Consider the following 9766-nt stretch of genomic DNA (forward strand, 5'->3'; position numbering starts at 1 on the left):
ATATGCTTTTAAATCCAGGTCTAGCTTTTCAGGTGTGTTGGGGTGCCCTGGACTGGGCGAAGTGGGAGTGCTGGGTTCTGATGATGGTGAGTGGTCCTGGTTTCTGTTAGTAAGATTCTTACTTTTACCTTTCGTCATCTGGTAATCTCTGGAGTTAGTTGTTATAGTTGTCTCTGTTTAGAGATTGTTCCTCTGGTGATTTTGTTAACCTCTATGAGCAGACCTGGGAGACTAGCTTTCTCCTCCGAGTTTCAGTGGTCAGAGCAGTCTCTGCAGGCAAGGTCTCCTCTTTCAGGGAAGGTGCACAGTTATCTGGTGTTTGGACCTCCTCCTGGCTGAAGATGATGGTCCAAAACAGGATCTTTCCCAGAAGCTGTGTTGCTTTGGCCTGTCACAGAAGCCATTGTTTCAGTAGTCCACCCTCTCACCTGTGTAGACTACTTTCAGTAGAGTCCCAGAACCAAGGTGGCTCCCGTGGAACCTGAGGCAGAAGCCTCTAGGTCCGGGCGGACACCTGTGCTCTGACCAGGAAGGTGGCCGGTTGTCTGGAGCCGAAAATGGCACTGCCTCAGAGGCTCTGTGGCTCTCACCTGTCCCAGAGACTACTGGCCTCTGTATTCCACACTCTCACCTGTGCAGACTGCCCTCCGCGGAGTCCCGGAACCAAGCTGGCTCCCGTGGAACCTGTGGCAGAAGCCTCTCAGGCTGGTGGAGACCTGTGCTCTGACCAGGAAGGTGGCCGGTTGTCTCTCTGGTTGACATTTTAAAGGAAATCAAAAATCCCATTATCTTGAATATTCTGATATTATATAGATAGGAGGCATAAGTTAAATAAAATAAGTTATATGCAAAGGCCCTGTTGAAGCTAGGGATGGATAAGAAATTTGATCTTCACCAGCCTTTCTATGCCCTGCCATTTACTTCCTATTTCTGCCAGGATCACAGATACCAGTTTACATTGGGCCTGCCATGCTATACACAGAACCTGTATTTGCTGATTTGCAATTGAGGCATACCATGCAAACTTAAATTCTACCTATTAAAAATCTCAGCTCCTGAAACTCATAGCTTCCCAGAGCCTAGTTTTCCCTCCTACCTTCTGTTTTATGCTTGCTTGTCTACTTATTTAATTATTTGATATGGTATTGACTTTGCTATACTTAGTGCATGTTGGGCTTAGACACACGATACTTCACTGTTGTTCCTCTGGGCTGGCACACAATTATGTCAATTCAAAATCCAAAGGAAAAAACATTAAAATGTCAGATACACAAAACATGCAAAAGATTCAAATATTAATTTCAACGAGATAGTATAAACAAATTTGAGACAATTCATGTAACACCTACCATTATTAGTGATTCATCACAGACCAATCTCTTTTTTAAATGTTGCTGTCACAAGTGTGTGTGTGTGTGTGTGTGTATCTGCTAAGTGAACAAGATAGGATCTAATGAATCATTTATAAAACCAGCTATGAGCAAGCAATCTCTGTTTTTATTGTCATCTCTTCTTGTATGTACATGAACGCCTAAAATAGACCATGGGAAAGCTCAGCTGTCCTGTGAGTACTTTGATTTTTTTTTTTATGGTGAATTTCCTGTATATATAAAGAGTATTGTCTTCCCCATTTTTATGTGATGAGCTCTTATTTGATTATTAGATAATAGTAACATTATTTACATTTGTAAATTGCTTATGAGGAAGGGACCACAGTATTGGGGAATGATACAGTGATTTTCATATTTTTCTTAAAGCGTTTGGTGAGAATCAACCATTGTTACAATAAATGTAATTAATAATACTAAATATGTGCTTGTCACCATTCTAAGTATTGTACATGTCAAATTTTTAGTTAAGAGATAAACTTGTGGCTAGGTGTGTTGATGTACTCCTGTAGTCCCAGTATTTGTGAGGGTAGAGGATCACAAATTCAAGGTCAATATCACCTATATACCTAGGAACAAGCCTGGGTTATATGAAAATCAGTGTGTGTATGTGTGTGTGTGTGTGTGTGTTCGTATTTGTTTGTATGTAGGGGGAGTGAGGAAATTGTTAAAATGCTAGATGTAGAAGATTGAGGAGCCCCAAAACCTTCAGGAAATTTATATTTAGTTGAATGAAGCAAATGAAACTAGAAAGTTGATCTCCAGCTCAAATTCTCCATGTTCATTCCCATAATTATGTGGTATCTTCAGCAGCAGTAGGATCTTGCTATCAGGTTGAGGAGAGTAAGCAATAGCATTAGTGATGTAATGTTATGATTGTCTAATAGTAGCCTCTTGGCCAATGACTTAAAAAGATGTAACATAAAACTAGTACTTTGAGTTTTATTCTGTACTTGGATTACTGTATACCCCATTATACAGTAGCTCCATTTAGAATTTTTGTGTATGTGCTTTAGGGAGTCTCAACAGTAGGTTTTTGTGACCTTTTAAAAAATGTTAATTTAACAGTCTAGATACAGTTGTGTGGTTCTGCCTTAGTTTTCCTGAGCAGGCTGCTAACCCCAGATAACCTCCACTGTCCTGACACCACTACCTATCAGCCACCTTCACCAGACCTGCTGATCTAGAGCCATACATGCAAAATCCATCCTTCCAACACCACACCCATCCTTCCTTCTAGCTGAGTCCTGTGGGGTACCCCCAGATGAGCTGAGAAGCCTGCTCCCCATGATGGATCCCCAATTATCCCACTACCTCTCTATATATCTTCATTAGACCCACTGATTTGGAAGCATACAGCCTAAGGATACCCAACAGAGGCCTCCCACAACAGGATTATTGGAGTTAGAATCCCCCACAATACCTACTACAACAGGAACATCCAGGAACTAAAACCATCCAATGTCTAAAAGCCCTTGAAAGAACACAATCAACAAAAGCTAGGGCAATATGATACATAAAGAGCATAGCTACCCTACTTCAAGCTCTTGATATCCTAACACACACAAAAAGCAAAAGAAAATGATCTTAAATCCAAACTTTTAATGTGTTGTTACTCACACATGCAGATATACATGGAATTATAAGTGGTAAAAGATCTAGTCAATCTGTTGGTGGCCTTTTTATCTTATTGACAGTGTCTTTTGCCTTACAGAAGCTTTGCAATTTTATGAGGTCCTATTTGTCGATTCTCAATCTTACAGCACAAGCCATTGCTGTTCTATTCAAGAATTTTTCCCCTGTGCCCATATCTTCGAGGCTTTTCCCCACTTTCTCCTCTATAAGTTTCAGTGTCTCTGGTTTTATGTGGAGTTCCTTGATCCACTTAGATTTGACCTTAGTACAAGGAGATAGGAATGGATCAATTCGCATTCTTCTACATGTTAACCACCAGTTGTGCCAGCACCATTTGTTGGAAATGCTGTCTTTTTCCCAATGGATGGTTTTAGCTCCCTTGTCAATGATCAAGTGACCATAGGTGTGTGGGTTTTTTCTGGGTCTTCAATTCTATTCCATTGGTCTAGTTGTCTGTCGCCATACCAGTACCATGCAGTTTTTATCACAATTGCTCTGTAGTANAGCTTTAGGTCAGGCATGGTGATTCCAACAGAGGTTCTTTACCTATCCTAAATCAGATAGGGGACTAATATCCAATATATATAAAGAACTCAAGAAGGTGGACTCCAGAAAATCAAATAACCCCATTAAAAAATGGGGCTCAGAGCTTAACAAAGAATTCTCACCTGAGGAATACCAAATGGCTGAGAAGCACCTGAAAAAATGTTCAGCATCCTTAATCATCAGGGAAATGCAAATCAAAACAACCCTGAGATTCCACCTCACACCGTCAGAATAGCTAAGATCAAAAACTCAGGTGACAGCAGAGGCTGGCGAGGATGTGGAGAAAAAGGAACACTCCTCCATTGCTGGTGGGATTACAAGCTTGTACAACCACTCTGGAAATCAGTCTGGCGGTTTCTCAGAAAATTGGACATAGTACTACCGGAGGATCCCGCAATACCTTTCCTTGGCATATATCCAGAAGATGTTCCTTTGGTAAGAAGGACACATGCTCCACTATGTTCATAGCAGCCTTATTTATAATAGCCAGAAGCTGGAAAGAACCCAGATGTCCCTCAACAGAGGAATGGATACAGAAAATGTGGTACATTTACACAATGGAGTACTACTCAGCTATTAAAAAGAATGAATTTATGAAATTCCTAGGCAAATGGATGGACCAAGAAGGCATCATCCTGAGTGAGGTAATCCAATCACAAAAGAACTCACATGATATGTACTCACTGATAAGTGGATATTAGCCCAGATACTTAGAATACCCAAGATATAAAATACAATTTTTGAAACTCATGAATCTAAAGAAGAACAAAGAGCAAAGTGTGGACACTTTGCCCATTCTTAGAATTGGGAACAAAACACCCATGGAAGGAGTTACAGAGACAAAGTTTGGAGCTGAGAGGAAAGGATGCACCATCTAGAGACTGCCATACCTGGGGATCCATCCCATAATCAGCCTCCAAAAGCTGACACCATTGCATACACTAGCAAGATTTTGCTGAAAGGACCCAGATATAGCTGTCTCTTGTGAGACTATGCTGGGACCTAGCAAACACAGAAGTGGATGCTCACAGTTAGCTATTGGATGGATTACAGAGCCCCCGATGGAGGAGCTAGAGAAAGTACCCAAAGAGCTAAAGGGTTCTGCAACCCTATAGGTGGAACAACAATATGAACTAACCAGTACCCCTGGAGCTCGTGTCTCTAGCTGCATATGTATCAGAAGATGGCCTAACCGTCCATCAGTGGAAAGAGAGGCCCATTGGTCATGCATACTTTATATGCCTCAGTATAGGGGAATGCCAGAGCCAAGAAGTGGGAGTGGGTAGATAGGGGAGTGTGTGGGGGAGTTTATGGGGGGCTTTTGGGATAACACTGTAAATATAAATGAAGAAAATACCTAATTAAAAAAAGATCTAGTCAAAATATGCCAAATTTGAGGAAAATTCTAACAAGCTCGATTATTAAACCGATTTATTTCATCCTTTCATGTGCTTGGAATTGGGATATAGTGTAAAACACTTGAGATCTGATTTACAAGCGTGCTTACACTTTTATAAACATAGAATTTTGTATTCCATCCTCCTAAAATAGTCGTGGACTCTTGAGGTTCAGATTAAATAGACCATTTAAATTTTTACATGTACTTTGTATTATTCTATGTCAACTGAATCTTGATATAATGCATCAAAATGGTATAAAATTTTAAGTTTATAAGGGTAGTTCCTTTAGTCTTTCTTCATTTGAGCTTTGTTTAGCAGATACTGTCTCTATGTCCACACTTCACATTTTCCATTTTTAAATTAAAGTCCTTACTTAAACCAGTATAGTATGAAACAACCAATACCTCTTTTATAATGAAGAAAAAATGACACTAAAATTCTGAACATTGACTTTTTGAAAGTGGAGTTTTCTCCTTGTGACATACATTAATCATGGAGCAATTTTACATTCTTGTATGTAACTAAGTATGGATTTACTTAGGAGAAAAAGGTGATAAAAATATGAAATTTTACTTTTTTCTTTTTTAAAAATTTGTTCCTTATGAATTTTGTACAGCAAGTTTTGAAAATATTATCCCCTCTCCTCACCTCTTTTTAGATTCAACCCCTCTTTCTGTTCCTATCCACTGAAATTCGGTCTTTCTCTTTTCTTACCCACAAAGTCTGTTTTGTGCTGCCCATATCATCTTGGATATGTGGCCTGCTGTTAAATCATACATATCAAACTAAACTGACTCACTTCCCAGAAGTTAACAACTCCTAATAGCTCTTAGCTTAAGGATGGTCCTTTGTACCCAATTCCCCTCTTCATTCTGGGACTTGTTCTGGCTTGAACTTCTGCAGATCTTGAGTATGCTTTATACCTTCTGTGAGGTATGTGCAACTGGCCTATTCTGTTTGAATAATAATGCTTCCTTGTGGTTGTTTACCACCTCAGGGACTTACAACTGTCACCTGCCCCTATTTGACAGTGACCACTGGTCTGCAGATTCCCTCCTGTGTCTGGAGAGTACCATTTTCTTATATTCATCCACCACCTCTTACATTCTTACCCTTTCTCTTCTGCAATGATCTCTGAGGCTTGAGAGTAGGGAGTGTAGTATAAATGTTCTGTTTAGTGCTGATCATTCGCTGTCTTTTATTGTGTGCACTTTGAACAGCTGTATTAAGAGCAGCCTACTGCAAATGGAAACTTTTCTGAGCTTTTTACTTTTAACATTATGTAGCACTCATACAAATGCTATAGAGACAATTTAACTATTCAAACATCTAATTTATATAAACAATATTTTTGGTTAAGATGTTTCGAAGTCAAGAATATTTTTATGATAGGATATAATCTGTCTTCTAGCTAAAACTACAAATCAACTTTATACATTGCAAACATCATCTCACTGTGTAAAATCTTGGGTGTCCACATAGATGTCTAGAACATGCAAGGGAGGGGAAAATTAAAATTAATTGTTTGAAAAGTCATCAATTTCTTGCCACTAAGTACTATAGACAAATGATTAGTGTTCTACCACGTACCTCATTAATACTAGCATGCACACATGGCCTGAATGTCTACATGAAGTCACAAGGAGAAGAAAGAAAATATTCTATTTTATTCTTTATCATTGTAATATGGACAGAAAGTACTTTGCTGCTGAGGAATACGTTACTTTTCCTGGTGATTCTGGCAATGTTGTAACTTGTCCAATTAAAAAGCTGTCCTTTTCCTGTAAGTTTAAGAAGTCAGTGCCCACGCTTCACCACGGTGCTTAGCTCTCAGTTATTAATAGCTCTCTTGACATCTTATTAAATTGGAGAGGATTTCGGGCACACAATCAAATAGAATGTATGAATCTTTTATGTTACTTGAATGTGTTTTATACCTGCACGAGCTACTACTTTTATTACCTTTATTTTGAATATTGTCATGAATCATATGAATTATAATCATGAACATAACTGGGAGAGCCATTTTCCACAAAGAAATTAGCCTGATAAAACATATTGAGAGTAGAACTCACTAAAATTATACATTTTCTTGAAGAAAACAAACAAATAAGGCCTTGTCTTTTGTGTACCAAATCTATGAGGTGTGAAGAAATAAATACCCTTCTTCCCACAACTTCACAAAGTAGACTTATTTTGTCTAAGATTCGGATAAAGCAAGTTAACTCCAAATAAATGTTTGGATTTAAATATTCCACAGTGTGCAAAACTCCAAGATACGGACCAGAAAATACTTTCAGGAGAATGAAGCAGAACAAGTTTTAAAAGTTGTGGATAGAAGTAGTAACATAATTTGATGTTGACATCACTCATTCTGCTTTTGTAGGTAGCGACTGGAAGTTTTGTTTGTCTCTTCGCTTAACTTTCTATTTTTTAGGCTCTTTTGGAAGAAAGTCATAATAGTCTGGGTATGCCCAAAACAAGTTTTATCTTCTTCAGGAGGAATGTCTACCTATAAATTTTAACACATCTCTCCACTGGGGTGTATTCATTCTTATTAATTTATTTACATTGGTATGGATTCATGGACACTGCTTTACATATTTGACCTATAGTATAATACTATGCTATTCATTTTGTCTGTGTCAATTGTTTGGTTTTGGTGTTTGGATTCAGCAGTTCCTACTGGGTTACTATCACATCATTTAAAAGTCTTCTGAGTTAGCAGAGCAAGGCTGTTGATATAAACATGTTAGTCCATGTAAAAGCATATACTCATAAATATGTTTCCACCTGTGTGTGAGATATGCATGAGTTTACACTTAGGCATTCATCTCTACTATACTCTAACATGGACCATCTGTTGTCTGTTTTTGATTTCTTGAAGCCCTCCACTTCAACAGTAGTTTCTTTTTTCCTACCATCCTGTCCTATTGTTGTGATGAAACACCATGACCAAATAAACGTGGGAGCAAAGTGTTTACTCAGCTTATGCTCACACATCACTGATCATCACAGAAGGAAATCAGGATAGTAACTCAAGCAGGGCAATGACATAGAGGCAGGAGTTGATGCAGAAGCCTTGAAGGAGCACTGTTTATTAGCTTGTTCCTCCTGGCTTGCTCAGTCTGCTTTCTTACAAACCCAGGACCACCAGCCCAAGTATGACTTCATCCATAGTGCATACGGTCCTTCCACATAAATCACCAATTAAAATTCCCTACATTCTTGCCTACAGCCTGAATTTACAGAAGTACTTTTTCAATTGAACCTCCCTCTTCTCTGATGTCTCTAGCTTGTGTCACGTCTACATAAGACAAGTTAGGACACACACCTTCCCCTTAACTTAATTAATAATTAAATTTGTGCTTGTGTGTGTGTGTATTTACATATATAGCATAAATCCTGTATACCTAAGTGATCAATATGACTAATCTGTTTTCATGCAGAAAGCACTTTATCCATCAGAGTGTGAGGCACTCTTCCTTTGGTATTTAGTTTTATAGACTCCATTGTTTTCTTAAGTCAGCCTAGTATTTATCCAAGGTATTTTCCACTTCAGTGATGTTGTTTCCCACACTTTCAAGTCAGTTTCAGGCTATACTTTATCCTGTAAAATTTGAGCCTCTATGGTTTAAAAATTATCTATATTACAGTTCACTTTCTTACAGAACCTTTGGGCTTGGGAAACACATTATATCAGTACCCTGGCACAAAGAATACTGTTTAACTGCCTGCAATTATCCTCCGTGGTCATTCATATAGTCTCTACACTCTCAAAATCTTGACAGTCCTGAATTTGTTTACAGTGACATAGCTCTCATGTTTCAGAATGTCGTTCATAATCATACACTTTGCCACTTTCTCAATCGAAGCTCCTTCAGGTTTCAGACAAACCTTGCACATTAAAAATACATAATGAAGATTTATCCATGATTTTCATAGCTCACTGCTCGTCATGTATTCCAAGCATGGTGTACTACAGTACACTTAGACATTCACCTTCTATAAGTCATTCTGCTTGCTTCCAGTTTTTGTCAGCTATGAATATTGAGGTAATACATGTAATTTAAATTTCTATTACAGATGTTAATCTAATGTTTAACTTTCTAAGAAACAGCAAACATCTTCCTAAATGACTGAACCTTTTTCTATCACCAGCAGCAAAGTTTGAGGATTCACTCATCAATGGCTTTGTCAGGTTTTTGCCAAATGTACATTTTCAAACAAAGTCTATTTTAATGTCTTCCCTTTTTCCCCCTTTCTTTATCCCCTGCTACCTATGAGTTCCCTTCATATAGCCTCCAGTCATTCTCTTCATAGTTTTCTTATCCTGTGTCATTTCCTACTGTCCTCTCATCAACTATTATTTTCTTCTCTTATTCTTCTTTCTAGTATTTATAATTTCAATGGTTTATAGATATATGTCCATATATTATAGTCTATGAACCACATATCAGAGAGAACATGTGCTTTTGCTTTTCTGAGTTTGGGTTATATTTGGTTAATATTATAATTTTGAGATCTATTTCTATCCATCTACCTACTCATTTCCTGTAAATTTTATTGTCTGTAAAACAGAATAAATTCTGTTTATTCTGTCATGTACATGTACATTTTTACACATTCATCTGCTCATTGACATCTAGGATACTTCAATTTCTCTACATTTCTGTATACAGCAGCAATAAACTTTGATATCCAAGTATATCTATGGTAGGATATAGAGCCTTTACAATATATTCCCCAGAGTGGTGTAGGTATGTCATATTGTGTTCTATTTTTAATGTTTTTTTC

The sequence above is a fragment of the Mus caroli genome, chromosome 9 (genome assembly GCF_900094665.2).
Source record: "Mus caroli chromosome 9, CAROLI_EIJ_v1.1, whole genome shotgun sequence".
NCBI lineage: Eukaryota > Metazoa > Chordata > Mammalia > Rodentia > Muridae > Mus > Mus caroli.